Source organism: Mustela erminea, chromosome 8, assembly GCF_009829155.1.
Source record: "Mustela erminea isolate mMusErm1 chromosome 8, mMusErm1.Pri, whole genome shotgun sequence".
Lineage (NCBI taxonomy): Eukaryota > Metazoa > Chordata > Mammalia > Carnivora > Mustelidae > Mustela > Mustela erminea.
The window spans coordinates 7,346,826-7,360,702 of record NC_045621.1 but is presented as its reverse complement, the minus strand read 5'-3'; the positions used below and the strand labels follow the sequence as shown (position 1 = coordinate 7,360,702).

Below are 13,877 nucleotides of genomic sequence, written 5' to 3'. Positions count from 1 at the left end.
CTCAGAGACAACTACTTTCCCTCGTATAGCGTCTGCGTTTGGTATTTGCTGCTCTGTTTCCAATAATAGACTTACACTGCTGTGGTGGAAGCCGTGACGTGCTGTGCAGGTCCCCCTTCTTAAATAAACGGTTTGTTATTCAGATGTTGCACATGCCCCTGGCAGACAGCCCCCCGTCAACCACCTCTTCCAGAAATTGCCCCTGTTAAGAGAGCTAGCTCCCCTAAGGTCAGAATCCCTTCCTTGGCTGGTCTGCATCCGCTGATTAATGTACAGGTAGGACCAGGAGGATAGGTGGTTATGAAGGTCTTATTCTCTCCACTCCCTGACCTCTGCCTTGGGGCTGTTCTAAAGGACCATGCTACCTCCAGACTGTCTGCTCTGAGAGGTCATCGCATTTACAGAGCAGGGTCAGCTGCGATGTTAGATTGAAAATGCTTCGCTGCTTAGTTTTTCCTTTTGCCTAACCCCGCTCTCCTTTCCTTTCTGTAGGTGTTAAGCCCAAGAGTGATCCTTAATGAGCCACGAGCTGATTTCCATCTCAAAGTTAGCTTCCCAGGGAATTCACCCTCTACCATGGCTACTTTTTTTTTTTTTTTTTTTTAAATTTCTATGGTTTAGATATTATGTACTGGCTTGTGGCTACGATTCAGAGATACTTCTTACATCATAGAAACTGTCTACCCTATGTTCTTAATTCCTTTTATTCTCACAAAACTGCTATGTTAGAATTCTTTTTTCAAAAGAACATTTTATTTGTTTATTTGACAGAGAGAGAGCGCATAAGCAAGGTGAGTGGCAGGTAGAGGGAGAGGGAGAAGCAGGCTCCCCCCTGAGCAGAAAGCCTATCTCAGGACTGGATCTTGGGACCCTGGAATCATGACCTGAGCCATAGACAGAAGCTTAACTAACTGAGCCACCCAGGGACCCCACATTAGAATTCTCAATTAAAGATTAGAGTATGTATTTTTGAAACTAGGAAAATATTACTTACAGTTTAGCCAAGGAGTATATTATAATTGATTTTTTTAATCATATAACTTTAGGTTTGAGAGTTAATAATTGCCTAACCTTTCCATTTATTTTTCTAATTCTTCTCAAGTAAACCCAGAGATCTGTAATCATTCAATACTATTTCCTAAAAGGCCAAACACATCACAGGATTCATCTTTTCGCTTTCAGGACACTTACATCCAACAACACCCTACTGTTTCCTCCAACTTTTTGCTGTCCAAGACTGTTGCATGTTTATTATTCTGGGGTTTCTCTTCATTATCGTCTACACTTATAGGATCCCACATCTCCCTTTTTGTTTACATATGCATTTTGTTGGAGCATATCCTTCAGTAGATTTCCTAGGAATAAGTGAAAGGGAGCTGTTTTTTTTTTTTTTTCCTGTCTATCCCTTTATTATCTTTTCTTTATCCTTTGAGCTCTGCATTTCTGTGATTATAAGTATTGGTCTAGATTTTTCAGATTTGTATTTATTATGCTAGACAATTGATTTAGGAGATTTTTTCTTTTTTTCTGTTGTTTTCATACTTAATTTCTTGTTTTCTACTTTATGTTTTAGTAGATAACAAGTAAATTATTAGTAATTTGCTGTATAATGTTATTTAGATATTGGGCTTTCTGTAGGGATTTTTTAACTTCCTAATGTTCTTTTCTCAATATCTGTATCATTTAAAAAAAATTTTTTTTGGAGCTTTTCCTCACTGTTCCAAACTTGTCATTAATTTTCCAATTGACATGTTTTCATTTCCAAGTTATTTATTATTCTTGATATTTCCTTATATGACAAATTATTCTTATTTTAGGAACAAAATTTTCCTCAATATTAATTATAGTTCCTTACTAAATTTTATTCTGCTTCCTGCATTATCCTTATTTCCTCTTATTTCTCTTTGCTTTTCCTCTATTTGCTTTTGTGGCTTTCTTCCTCTACTTGGTGATTTCTTTGTTGTTCATTTAAATTTAAAAGTGAGATTTTTTAAAAACTGCATAAAAGTTTCATGTGCCTGGTGGAGCTTATCTGCTCATGGGGTTCACTGTATGATTATGTGATTAAGTCAACCTTTTGGGTGGGAATACTAAATTTTTGGCATATTTTGGTTTATGCTTTTTCCAGATAAGAATCTTGTGATCTCTAGCCTGAGGGGGAAAAGGGGGAAGCCATGTATACTTGGCTGATACCATTCTGAGACCATGATCTGGGGATCCATTATTTCTTATTTGCTAATATTTTATTTAGTATTTTTTTTCTCAACTTTATTCATGAGAGAGATTGTCCTCTAATTTTTCTTTCTTCTAATGCTCTTTTCAAGTTTGGATGTTAACGTTGTTCTGGATTCACAGAACAACTTGTAATTTTTTTCTTGTTTTGTCTTTGGAATATTTTATATTAAACTATTTTATACCCCTTCAGTCACTTAAAAAATTCACCACTGAAACAATCTTGGTTAAAGTGTTTTTGTGGAAGAACTACTTACAGAGTAAGATATGATAGATATAAGACTTCAGATTTCTATTTTTCTTTTTGTTTCAGTTTTGGTAGGTTTTGTTTTTCTAAAATATGGTCAGTTCATCTAAATTTTGTAAATTTTGGTATAAGTCCTTCAAATGTCAAATTATAATTTTTTATTTTTACTGTTTCTTGGCTTGTCTCCTTTCCCACTCCTGATATTCCTGCTTTATTTCCTCTTTAGTTTAACTAGATGACTTGCCAGATTTATTAGTCTCTTCAGAGAACCAAATTTTACCTTTTTGTTTCCCTATTGTGTGTGTTTTTTATTTTATTAAATTCTGTTTTTATCTTCATTATTTCTGTCCTTCAACATTTCTTACGTGTATTTTTGTGAAATGAGTTTATATTCTATATATTTTAATACCAGATAATGCACTTAATTTTGGAAATTAAATAATATTGTAAATTCTCCTAATCATCAAGTTTATTAAAGAAGACATCCAATGGAAGGACGTTAAGCAAATAATTTGAACTGAAAGATGAAAAAGAGATACGAAAGTTACTTCTACGTCTGGCTGTTTCCAAAATTCTCAAGATTCTGTCACTCTTAGTCTAAGAGCTAAACAAGCTAAACAAACTATAAAATAATTAAAGAAATTCTTCTGAGAGTTGAAAACACAAAGAAACTTCGCCGGTCGGAATTCCAGAGAATGGTAAGGACCACATGAGCGAGAAGACCGTCGGCGCAGTTCTCATTTCAGGTGGAATGATGGACTGAAAAGAACCTGTCCTAGATAGGGTTAAAGAGAAATCTGCCAAATCTTAAAACAAGTTTTAAAGACCACATGAAGACTACATGACAGATTAGAATTATGGGGAGTCCAGCCACAGACTAAATCTGTACCCACCTCCCAACTTTTTCCTATAAACTGTCCCAAAGACTTGGGAGTAATACACCAAAGGCTGGGAGCCAAGGAAGAGTGCTGAGATCTATGTTCTCTGCCAGGCAGAGATTCTCTGAGATTCAAAGCAGCTCCCCTTTGAAGGTGAGGGCCCAGCAGGAATGCAGAGAGAAATTCACCCAAGGAAGCCTGGGCTCTTAGCCTGATGACATGTCAAGAGAGCAGAGAGAAATCCATGTGAGGTGCTCAGGTTTTCAGCTATGAAAGACTAAAAGTGAGGAAGGAGAAATGAGGGAAACTGCACTTGAAGCCATCGGGGTCTTCACTGAAGGTAAAGCATCCCCATTTCCGAGGCTAGAGACAGGATGGCAGAGCAGAGAAAAATCTCTCCAGATGCAGAAAACCAGGGGTGCGGACGTAGAGAAAAGAGAAAAGCACTGATGTAAAGGATGGAAGACAGGCTGTGAAGGGGACAAATACCACAATATGGAAGCTGGTGGCTTAGATGTGGAGCTGCAAGTGACCTCCTCAGTCTCAACAGTGTTCAGATACCCCAAGCCTTGCTGAAGGGAAAGTTGTGGGCTGGCTTTCAAAGCGTTGAAGATGGTGTTAAACTGATTCACGATGAAAGAATTTGTTCTGTAATGTTCCTTGCTTTTCAAGCACTTCACAAGTTTTGGTGCCAACATACAGAATGTGTTTTTAATCCTTAAAATTTGTGGAGACTTCCTTTATGGCCTAGCATAAGGTCAAGTTTTATAAACGCTCTACAAGTATCTGAAAAGAATATATATATTCTGCAGTATTATTTTAGGGTTCTATGGTCAATTTTATTAATTGCGTTCTTAAAACCTGTATTTCTCTTGATATTTTGTTTGCTGGTTGTAGCAGTTACCAAGAGAAATGACTGAAACTCCTACCACAACTGTTTTTTCTATTTCTCCTTGTATTTTTGTCAATATTGGCTTCATGTATTTTGAGATCACATTACAAGGTACTTACAGGTTTGGAATGGTTTTACTTCTTATGGATTAACAACTTTATCATTATGAAATGTCCTTTTTAAAAAAATCTCTAGTAGTGCCTATCTATTTTGTTTCCCATTAATATGAGAACGCCAGGTATCATTTGTTTATGCTTGTATGGCATTTCCCCTATTTTCAACCTCTTTGTGTTCTTATATTTAAGTTCTTTTGTAAGAAGAGCATATATATGAGTTTACATTACTTATTTCAGTGTTTATTTTCTGTTTCTCTCATGTGTTCTTTTTTTTTTTTTTTTAACTTTCTTTTGGATTAACCGGCATTTTCTAGGATCCCTTTGCCCTCTGTTAGCTTGTAGGTTAGAGTTCTTTTACTCTTCTTTCTCCATCTGCCACAACCTGGAAGTGGATGTGGGACTTGAGTCATGTGATTGTCTTTAAAGTGCTGGTTAGGCCCCTGGCCTTGGAGTGTCCTTACTGATAGCATCTTAGATACTAAGGTGAAAGGTCAAATTTAATATCATTTGCAATAGTTTTGTGTCAGATTCCTTAGAAAATGGGGAAGGAAGTGGACTAGGGAATGGTTTATTTATTTGACAGAGAGATCACAAGTAGGCGGAGAGGGAGAGGAGGAAGCAAGCTGAGCAGAGAGCTCGATGCAGGGCTTGATCCCAGGACCCTGAGATCGGGACGTGAGCCCAAATCAGAGGCTTCACCCACTGAGCCCCACATGCAATTTTTTAATGTTGTGGGAATTGTGGATTGTTGGTGGAAATGCGGGAGGCAGCTAAATTCGACCATCCCCCGCTCCTTCTTATTTAGAGTTCATCATCATCTGCTTGTGGAAATTGACCTTCAGTTTCTCAGGTTTACAACAATCGCCACGGAATGTTCTAGGGTCATCGCTTGCTGAATCAACAGCATCAGAGTGCGTTTGTGGGGTCTTGAGAGCAGGGAAGCTGTCTTTCCACATGGGAGTGCTGCTGAGTATCGGGCTCTAGTGGCTTTCTGTGTGGAGTTATCTTTCCCTTGCATTAAAGTAACTCATTTCTTTTTACTTTGATAGTATTTCTCAGTTAATCACATCACTGTCAGGTTGTAATAACAACCACATATTTTATTATGTGGTTTCAATCGTAACACTTCATTTTTTAAAAACACTTCCCCCTCATTCTCGGAGTTACTCTTGATACTTCTTACAGTTCAGTCATAGCTTATTTTCATCTCTAATCTCGCTCCTCTCTCTATGCACGTAGCCATGGAAACCATCACAGAATGCCTGCGTTTTACCAATCATGGTATAAATTACAGGCCATTACAATTGTTATGTTACTGTTCTGGTAAGAGGGCTGCATTTTCACCTATGAAAAGGGTTATGACTGCTATTAATTCTAAGAGGATTTTTGGTAGTTTGTGTGAGAGTAGGTCAGGAATGCTGTGGTCTTCCCCTCAGTCAGTGTCACAATGAGATAAGTCATTATTGGATAGTTTTAATAGCTGCTTTTAAGGTTACTGTGAATGACTATGTCCCTAATTAAGATTCTTGATTCCATTCTAATTTCCCATTAAATATTAAACCTCACAAAACTCCCTTTAGAAATGGGATTCCACAAATTTGTGAGACATTTACTTTGTGCTAGGCACGGTGCCAGGTGTTACAGGCACTAATTTCAAAGAGTAATAGAATGAAACAAATATGCAAATAAGCATAACAGCAGAATATAGAGTATTAATTAGTCAGGGACCAATGAGGAAAATAGAAAACACTCAACGTATTTAAGATAGGGCATTTAATACAGGAAATTGGCTTCCATTTAACGAAAGAGAGGACAATGAAGCAACCCAGAAATTGGAAAAAGCAAAGGGTGCTACCAGCGGTACCCTGCTGCAGAGACAAAAGCCAGAGGCAGTATTATTGGAGCCCAGAGACTCCGATCATTGGGTCACTGAGTGGAAGATAAAATCCAGGAGACCCTGTCTGGCAGGTGCTAAAGCCAAGGGAAAGAGACAGCAGCTGTCAGAGACAGCAGCAGCATAGAAGGAGGGGCACGTCTCTGGCTTTTCTTTCCCTCCCCAACACCAGTTTCTCACCATTGCTTTCAACTGGCCCAACCCAGCTGAGGGTCTTCTGACCGAAAGCCTGGTGAATGCAAACTGCAAGGATGGCCTCTCTTTAGGACAGAGAGCAAGAGAAAGGCAGGGTAGGGATCCAAAGGTGAACTGACCCAGGACTGACACTGAATGCTACAGAAGTTTCGGCAGAGGGATAGTTTGAGATGAGATTACTGCAAAGTTCTTTTCACATGCCCAGATTGGCTCTATTCTGTATTGGACCTGCATCATCAAACGCCATGATCAATTTCCACTTCATTGGAAAGGGAAAGTTTGAAAATAGATAAAACTGCTATAAGATGTTGGCTTGTGAATTTGGTCTCTATCCCTTTCCGCAGACCCACATACCACAATTTGTTTACGTTGGTAAAAGCAGTTTGCAATTTCAGGAATTGCTTCTCTTCAAAACAAAACAACAAATTGTAAAACACACACACTCAAACCCGTAGTTGATCATAAGTAATTTCATAAATTTCCGTGGTTAGGTAAGTTATTTTGCACGATATGGGACTGTTTATGTTAAAGAATATACTAAACTGTATGATGTAAAGTTTTAACAATGCACATGTAAGGACATCTGTGCCCATGAGGATAGAAGCAAACATTTGGAATATTTTTAGAAAAGATAATTACACACACCAATACACAATCATATGTGAATGGTCTACACTTAGATGACAGGACAATAAAGTTTAATAGTTTTGGGAAGCCATAGTCCCCAGATTTCCTAAAATTTCTTATGTTATTGTAAAATAAAAATATTAAGATATGCTGAGCCCCAGATTTACTTGTTTGGTACTTTTTTTTTCTACCTTTTGCTTTTCCATTCACTCATTCCTTCCCGATTATTCTAGATGAGTGTATCTGTTATTTGTATTTCATTCTTTAGTTTGTACTTCCTGCCCATGCCATTCTTCAGAGATTTCATCCTCTGCTGGAGATTTAATTACCGTATTTGTGCAGACACTTTCCCAAGCATACGTCTTTAGTTCTGAATTCACTTCTTCGTTTCTGTGCAGTATCTCCGATGAAATGCCGCCATCTCAGTCTTGGGATATTCTGCCGTCGTTTGGAAAAAGCAGTTCAGTGTCAGTAAGGGTCCAGGCAGGAAACAGGTGGCATACTCGAATGGTTAATTGAGGAGATTAAGTGAATAAGCTATCTACAGTGGTGTGGGTGGGAGTAAGGGAATTTTTTTTTTTTTTTTAAAGGCATGTTGATATATCCAGGGACTGGCAACAGCAAGAAATTCACCACTCTCAGCCTGAATGTTGGGGAAGAGTGGTGACTGGAACCCGGAGGGAACTGAAGCTAGGACAGACAGATGTCCTGAGAAATGCTATGGCCCCGGGGGAGGAGCGCAGCCCCTGCTAAAACTGCGGTCCCACTTTCAGGAAGCAGCGCTTGGCCTCTCTTTTCTCCTGCCCTCTTCTTTCTGGTCCTCGCATTGGTCAAACCTAACAGAAATTCAGAGAACAAGAGAACATAAGTCTATCTTCCCTGAGGAGACTGATCAGCATGATATATATATCATATATCTGTATATGATATATATATATATATATATATATAATGCTATGTTGGTGGTTTTGTTTTGTTTTCTTTGCCAAAGGGAGACCCATCAAGACATCTGTCTTTTCAGATAATCTTGGATGGCAACTTCCAAGGCTGCCCATCTGGTTTTCTTCGGTCCAGGTCTCCAGTAATGAGGGTGAAATCTTGGGAATCACAAGCATTAGGAGACATTATAGAAAGGTGAACAAAGCCTAGAGGTAGAACATATGAGAGTGAAATGCTATGGAGAGTCAAATCAAACCAAGCCTGTGGAGTGTTTATTGCTCATCTGTTTTCTGTTCATAGGGATACAGAGGATCCGGTGAGCCCATGTCACAGCAGATTCAAGGAATTAAGCTGGTACAGGTGGTGGGTTAACAAGACTGAGCGAGGGAGTCAAAAGGCGCACATGAATGGAGCCTGCAGTCATGATTATAGGAATGGTACAAAGCATTAGACGAGAGGGGCCTTGTGAATTTCTTCACAGGAAACAAGGCAGGAGCTGAGAGAACAGAGATTAGAGGGTCTAAGCAGGTTGAAGTGACCTGAACATAGAAATTGGTACATCATTCGTGAAGCATCCTAGAAAGCTACTCTAAAAACACACAATTATGTGTATTCTTGATACCATAAATGTGTGGGTTTTGAACTTGCCTGGATCCTGAAATGTGTTTGACAATCCTTTGATGTCTCTCTTGGACAGCTACTTGCAAGACGATTCTAAAACTTCACTATTCTCTTCAGACTCCCTACTTCATCTGTGATCTTCAGTCTTTTTACCAGGGGATATGTTCTCCAAACTCCGCACACACACAAACAAAGCAGACATCAACTCGGAATTTATTCAACTCTCTTACTTGAAAGCTTATCTAATTTTTTTATGTTGTCTTTTCCTCTAGTCTATAAGAGGTGTTCCTCCTTGACTGGCACATCCGATCTCATTTCTTGCCATTTTTCGAATACTTTGATCCGTCAGTGGATGATTTTTTTCCTCTCCTTTACTGTCAGCATTTACCTCCATATTATCTTCTTCTCATTAGCCCTGTTTAAAAATTCACCATTTTAAAATTGTTAAAATGGATTTGACAGACCCCCACCTCTCTCTTTAGCTTTCATTTTTATCTTTCACTTCCTCTAGTGCCAATCTTCTTGAAAAGGTCTATTATTTTCATTGTCACCCGTTTGTCCCCTCAAATCGATCCACTTTTCTGTCCCAGTTTGGCAACAACTATTTCACTGAAACTGTTTTGCTAGAGCAAAAATTCTGGTCTGGGCCTTGAACCAGCACATCAGTCTCATGGCATCTCACTCAACACCTTGAATGAACAGCTGCCTTACTCTCTTCTTCATAGTCTCTCTTCTGTCATCAAACAGCATCTTCAATATGACAAATAAGATTTTGAGGTTTTTTTTTTAGAACAGGGCTTAGGTATCTAAACACTGGACTGGTGAATAAAGACAATTTTTAGGTACAAAGAAAGGATGAGCCTGTGGGGAGTTGAAGGTCCTGGTGGGAAAGGAGTTTACCTCAGCGGCCATGGGGTTCAGGGGGCTAGGGAAAAAAATGAGAACAGGGGACGCTGAAAAAAGTTGGAGAAATTAGGTTGTGTGAGAGGGATGGGAGTGAGGAATTGGTCTGGATGCTTTTCACAGAAGAAAAGATGCATTGACATGGAAAACTATGTAAACAGAGAGGGATTTTACCGCAGGTTTGCAAATGTACCAAGAAGCAGTTCTGGGTAATGGTAAATGCTAGACTTGGCCCCAGGGGATTTGGTGGAAATTAAGGTGAAGAGTTTTGGTTTGAAACAGTTAAAAAATGTGGAATTATGCAGTTAGGTGTAGAATGGGTAGAACATGAAGACTTCGTATTAGTCTTTGGTGATGGGAAACAAACAGGAGAAAAATGGAGCAACTAAAATCTAGAAGCCTGTCAAACACTAGAAGAATTTGAGAAGAACTGCAGGATTCATGATGAAACTTCTTGCTTGCCACTAACTCAGAAGGAGTTCTTCACTCTTTTTTACTGACATTTTTCCTTACATGATTCGTTGAGCAGCTGCCCACAGAACTCTTACTTGATACTTCTTTCCTGTAAGCTTGTTGTTTCATCTTACAAATACACTGAGTCAGTTAAGCGTCTGCCTTCAGCTTAGGTCATGATCCCAGGGTCCTGGGATTGAGCCCCGTGGGGGGCTGCCTGCTCAGTGGGGAGTGTGCTTCTCCCTCTCCCTCTGCCCTCCCTACCACTTGTGTTCACTGTTTCTCTCTCTCAAATAAATGTAAGATATTAAAAAACAAAACAAAACAAAACCAAATAGACTGCCATCTTTTATTTAGGTGAGAAATTGGAATATTGTGATTTTTTTCAAACTCTATGTGCTTAGGACAGTATACTGATCACTGTGTTTTGTTTTCCTTTAAGTATTTGTTGACCATTTCATTAAAGATCATATACTTAAATAATCTTATCTTTGAGTAGTACTTTCTTGATTATTTAGAAAATGTTTATGACAAAGTATTTGCTTAAGAGCAATGCCATCTCCTTGGTCTAACAAATTTAAGTCATTTTTATCAGTGATGCTAATTGAACAAAATCTTTCTCAAGTAAGCTATTAATTGATACATATTGGTGAGTTAAAATAATTGAGAAAATCTGTTTTAAATTTCACATTTATAAGTTTTGTTTGAATTGTCACCAAAATTTTGATAAGTTTTTTTTTGTTGTTGTTGTTATGATAGTCATGAATCTTTGAGAAGGAAACAGCTGCAAATGTTAGGGGACGGTGGAAGGGTTTAAGAGTATATTCTGTTTCCTCTGGAAACAAAAGGGAGAGAAATCTGTTAGCTCAGCAGGAGAAGGTTGTTTTGCAACTCGAATAGCTTTTGATTCTCTCTCTCTCTCTCTCTTTTTTTTTTTTTTTTTTTTTAAATTTGGGAAACAGCTGAAAGGCTTTACTAGCAGAAACAGTGGAACCAGAGAAAGTCAAGATTTTAAAGGTAGATGAGAAACACAACCAGGTTGGAGCCAGGTAGAAGGACATTTCCAGCAGAGCACACTGTGTACATACACAGAAATTCGGACCCCTTATTGGGCTGTCCTAGGATTCCTCATCCCAGGAAGCTCTGCAAAGGAAGGATCATAGTCTTATATTTTATTGCATTTGGTCCTGAACCCAGAAATCATTCAAGCTTAAAAAGATATTTAAAAATATCTATGCACGATATTCTTTTTCATCCAGCATTTAAAGATATTAAAGCATAAATGAACCTACATCTGCCTTAACTGCATTTTCATTTTTTTTTTAAAGTGCTTTGTTTTGAGTATGTGAAAAATAAGACTGATTTTTAAATCCTTAGGGAGAAAATTGCTTCAAAAAGCCCATTTCATTCTTCAAGACTATTATTACGGACCCAAACATTAAAATGCCGGAGAGCTGGTGAAGCCATAAAGGAAAGGTCAGCCGGCGCGACGCTGACTTAGTCAAAGACAGTATTTCCAGGTAAAAGCATGTCTGCTTTTTGTAAAAAATATAAAAATGGTAAAGAAAACAATTCGTTCACATGAGGTTCGTTTGATTTTCTCTAAGAAATGTAGTTTATTTTTGCTGCCTGAGCTGGGAAGCCTGGAGAAATCACGGTGAGCTGCTCTTTGCATTTCACAGGTGGACTGATTGACTGACTAATAGCCACATCTCGCTCTGTGGGGGGAGAGTAAGGGAAAAAAGGAAAAAAAAAAAATAAGTGTGCCTGTGTGTGTGTGTGTGTGTGTGTGTGTGTTTCCATGCAGACATGCACTTGTGCAAGATCCTGTTTGTAACAAGCCTTGTTGAAAGATTTAAAAGATAGTTTTGGAGAATAAGGAATGGGCCCTGTTAGCAAGATTATGAGGTTGTGCATTTTAAATGAAAACAGTGAGCATGACTTTTCACTTATTCATGCTACAGATACTCATTAAACAATGGCTTCGTGCTTGGTAATACGCTCTGCGCTGCGGAGAGAGAGGAGGAAGCAGAGTCTCAGTCTTCAGATTGCTTACAAGGGTGTTTTATAGAAATGTTTGGAAAGTTTGGTCAAGGCACTTTGGGGAGCAGGGTGAAAGGGCAGGGAAGGTTTAGATCCCTCGGATGAGGTTGGTAGCCGGAAGGCAAAGCCGGGCCAGAAAGATGAGCAGAGACAGAACATGGAGGAGCCTTCATGTTTTCCCTCTTTTAAAACCTCGTTGTTTTTGCCTCTCTCGAAATAGTGCATTTACTTATAACACTAAACAACATGACACTTTACAAAAGAAAACTGAAATATGAAAAAATTCCAATTAAGATGTTTACAATTGAATCTGACACCACCAAAGTAATACATTAACCAGCACATAGGCTTTAGAAAGACATGCTAAGTTGGCTCTTTCTTTTGGGGTCTGAGTACTAAACCGAGTTCTGTCACTGGTACAGTGGAATGAATTTGTCTTGAGATGCAAACATCTAAGAGGGAGACATCGTTGAGCTGCGCTTTACCGAAACCGAGAACGGCTACCATGCTTCTGTTACCCACTTCCTGAAGCGTTCATTTGTTTACTTAAATGTACTTATTTGCATATTTTATACCAATACACTATTTCACTTTAATAAGAACTTTATAAAGCAACGTACTCTCTGCCCTAGGTTTGGAGTTTCTAGTAGGCAATACCAGATCTAGCAGATGCACAGCTGCTTTGTTCCTTATCACTGTTCCATAATGTCTTGATGCTGAGTTGTAGGCCTATTTCTTTGATTAGTACATGTTACTCAGTGATATAGGCTTCATTTATCTGCTTTTATGTGTGCGTATGTGTGCATATGTATGCATGTGTATTTTGCTTTTTACTTTTGTTTTTCCCTCCAGGGCCATTTTTATTTATTATTTTTTGTTCAATTTTGCGAGAGAGAGGGAGAGCGAGTGTGACAGCACACACAGCAGAGGGAGAGGGAAAGGCAGACACCCTGCTGAGCAGGGAGCCCGATGCGGGACTCGATCCCAGACCCTGGGATCATGACCTGAGCTGAAGGCAGACGCTTAACCTACTGAGCCACCCAGGTGCCCCAGGAACGATTATTCTTATCCAGTTCCTCTTTGTCTTGAGTCTGTGTTTTTTCCCCAGATCTACTTAGGAGATCTGAAATGATTCTTATTTGTTTACACCCTCAGATCTTCTCAGTTACAGTAATTTTTCGCCGAATATACCATTTTCTAGATTATTGTGTAGAAGTGTTTCTTATTTGTCTCTTCCTGCCTCAAGTTCACAAGCACCACAACCTTAGGGAAGCCTGTGAGAAGCCCCCAGATTCATTACAGTGGCTTGCTGTCTCCACAGCCGATGGCCATACCCTTTTCTTTTTACCTCTAAGGGATACAAGAGAAAGAAAGCAGGAGCAGCAGCAGCACATGGGGGTACCGGAGGGACTCAGCGAATGTTTCTTGAATTAAACTGCATTTTTAAACTTCCCGAAATATATCTTAGAAATAGAATTAGCAAATTCCACAATATTTTCCTTTGAAAAGAGGTAATTACATGGTTTCTGATGGTGTAATGATGTTTTTGGTGTTGATAGACAGTTTCCCATGACCTGTGGCAATGTATTGTTAGTGAAATTAATGCCGGATAGCTTTGCACACTGCCTTCATTTTTCTTTTGTCAAAGATAAAAATGCGTTTAGCCAAAATTTTCAGTGGAAGTTTTAACTGTAATATTTATAACCCCAGAAAATGCTATTGTGTAAACATGGCACTAAATGCAATGCGGATCAAATTACTTTATTTTCCTAGACTATTTGGTTTCATATGAAGTTAGAAATTTGCAAGTTCCATCAGTCAAAAATGTTAAGTGACC

At 38.7% G+C, this 13,877-nt stretch overlaps 1 long non-coding RNA gene across 1 annotated transcript in view; it reads left to right on the top strand.

The window, feature by feature from the left end:
* Window positions 1–490: 490 nt before the first annotated feature.
* The window catches only part of LOC116597332, a 46,836-nt gene continuing 33,449 nt past the window's right edge, over window positions 491–13,877 (top strand). Inside the window, exons 1-2 of the long non-coding RNA XR_004288562.1 lie at window positions 491–546; window positions 11,375–11,517. This is a non-coding gene — a long non-coding RNA (uncharacterized LOC116597332). The remainder of the gene's footprint in view (window positions 547–11,374; window positions 11,518–13,877) is intronic.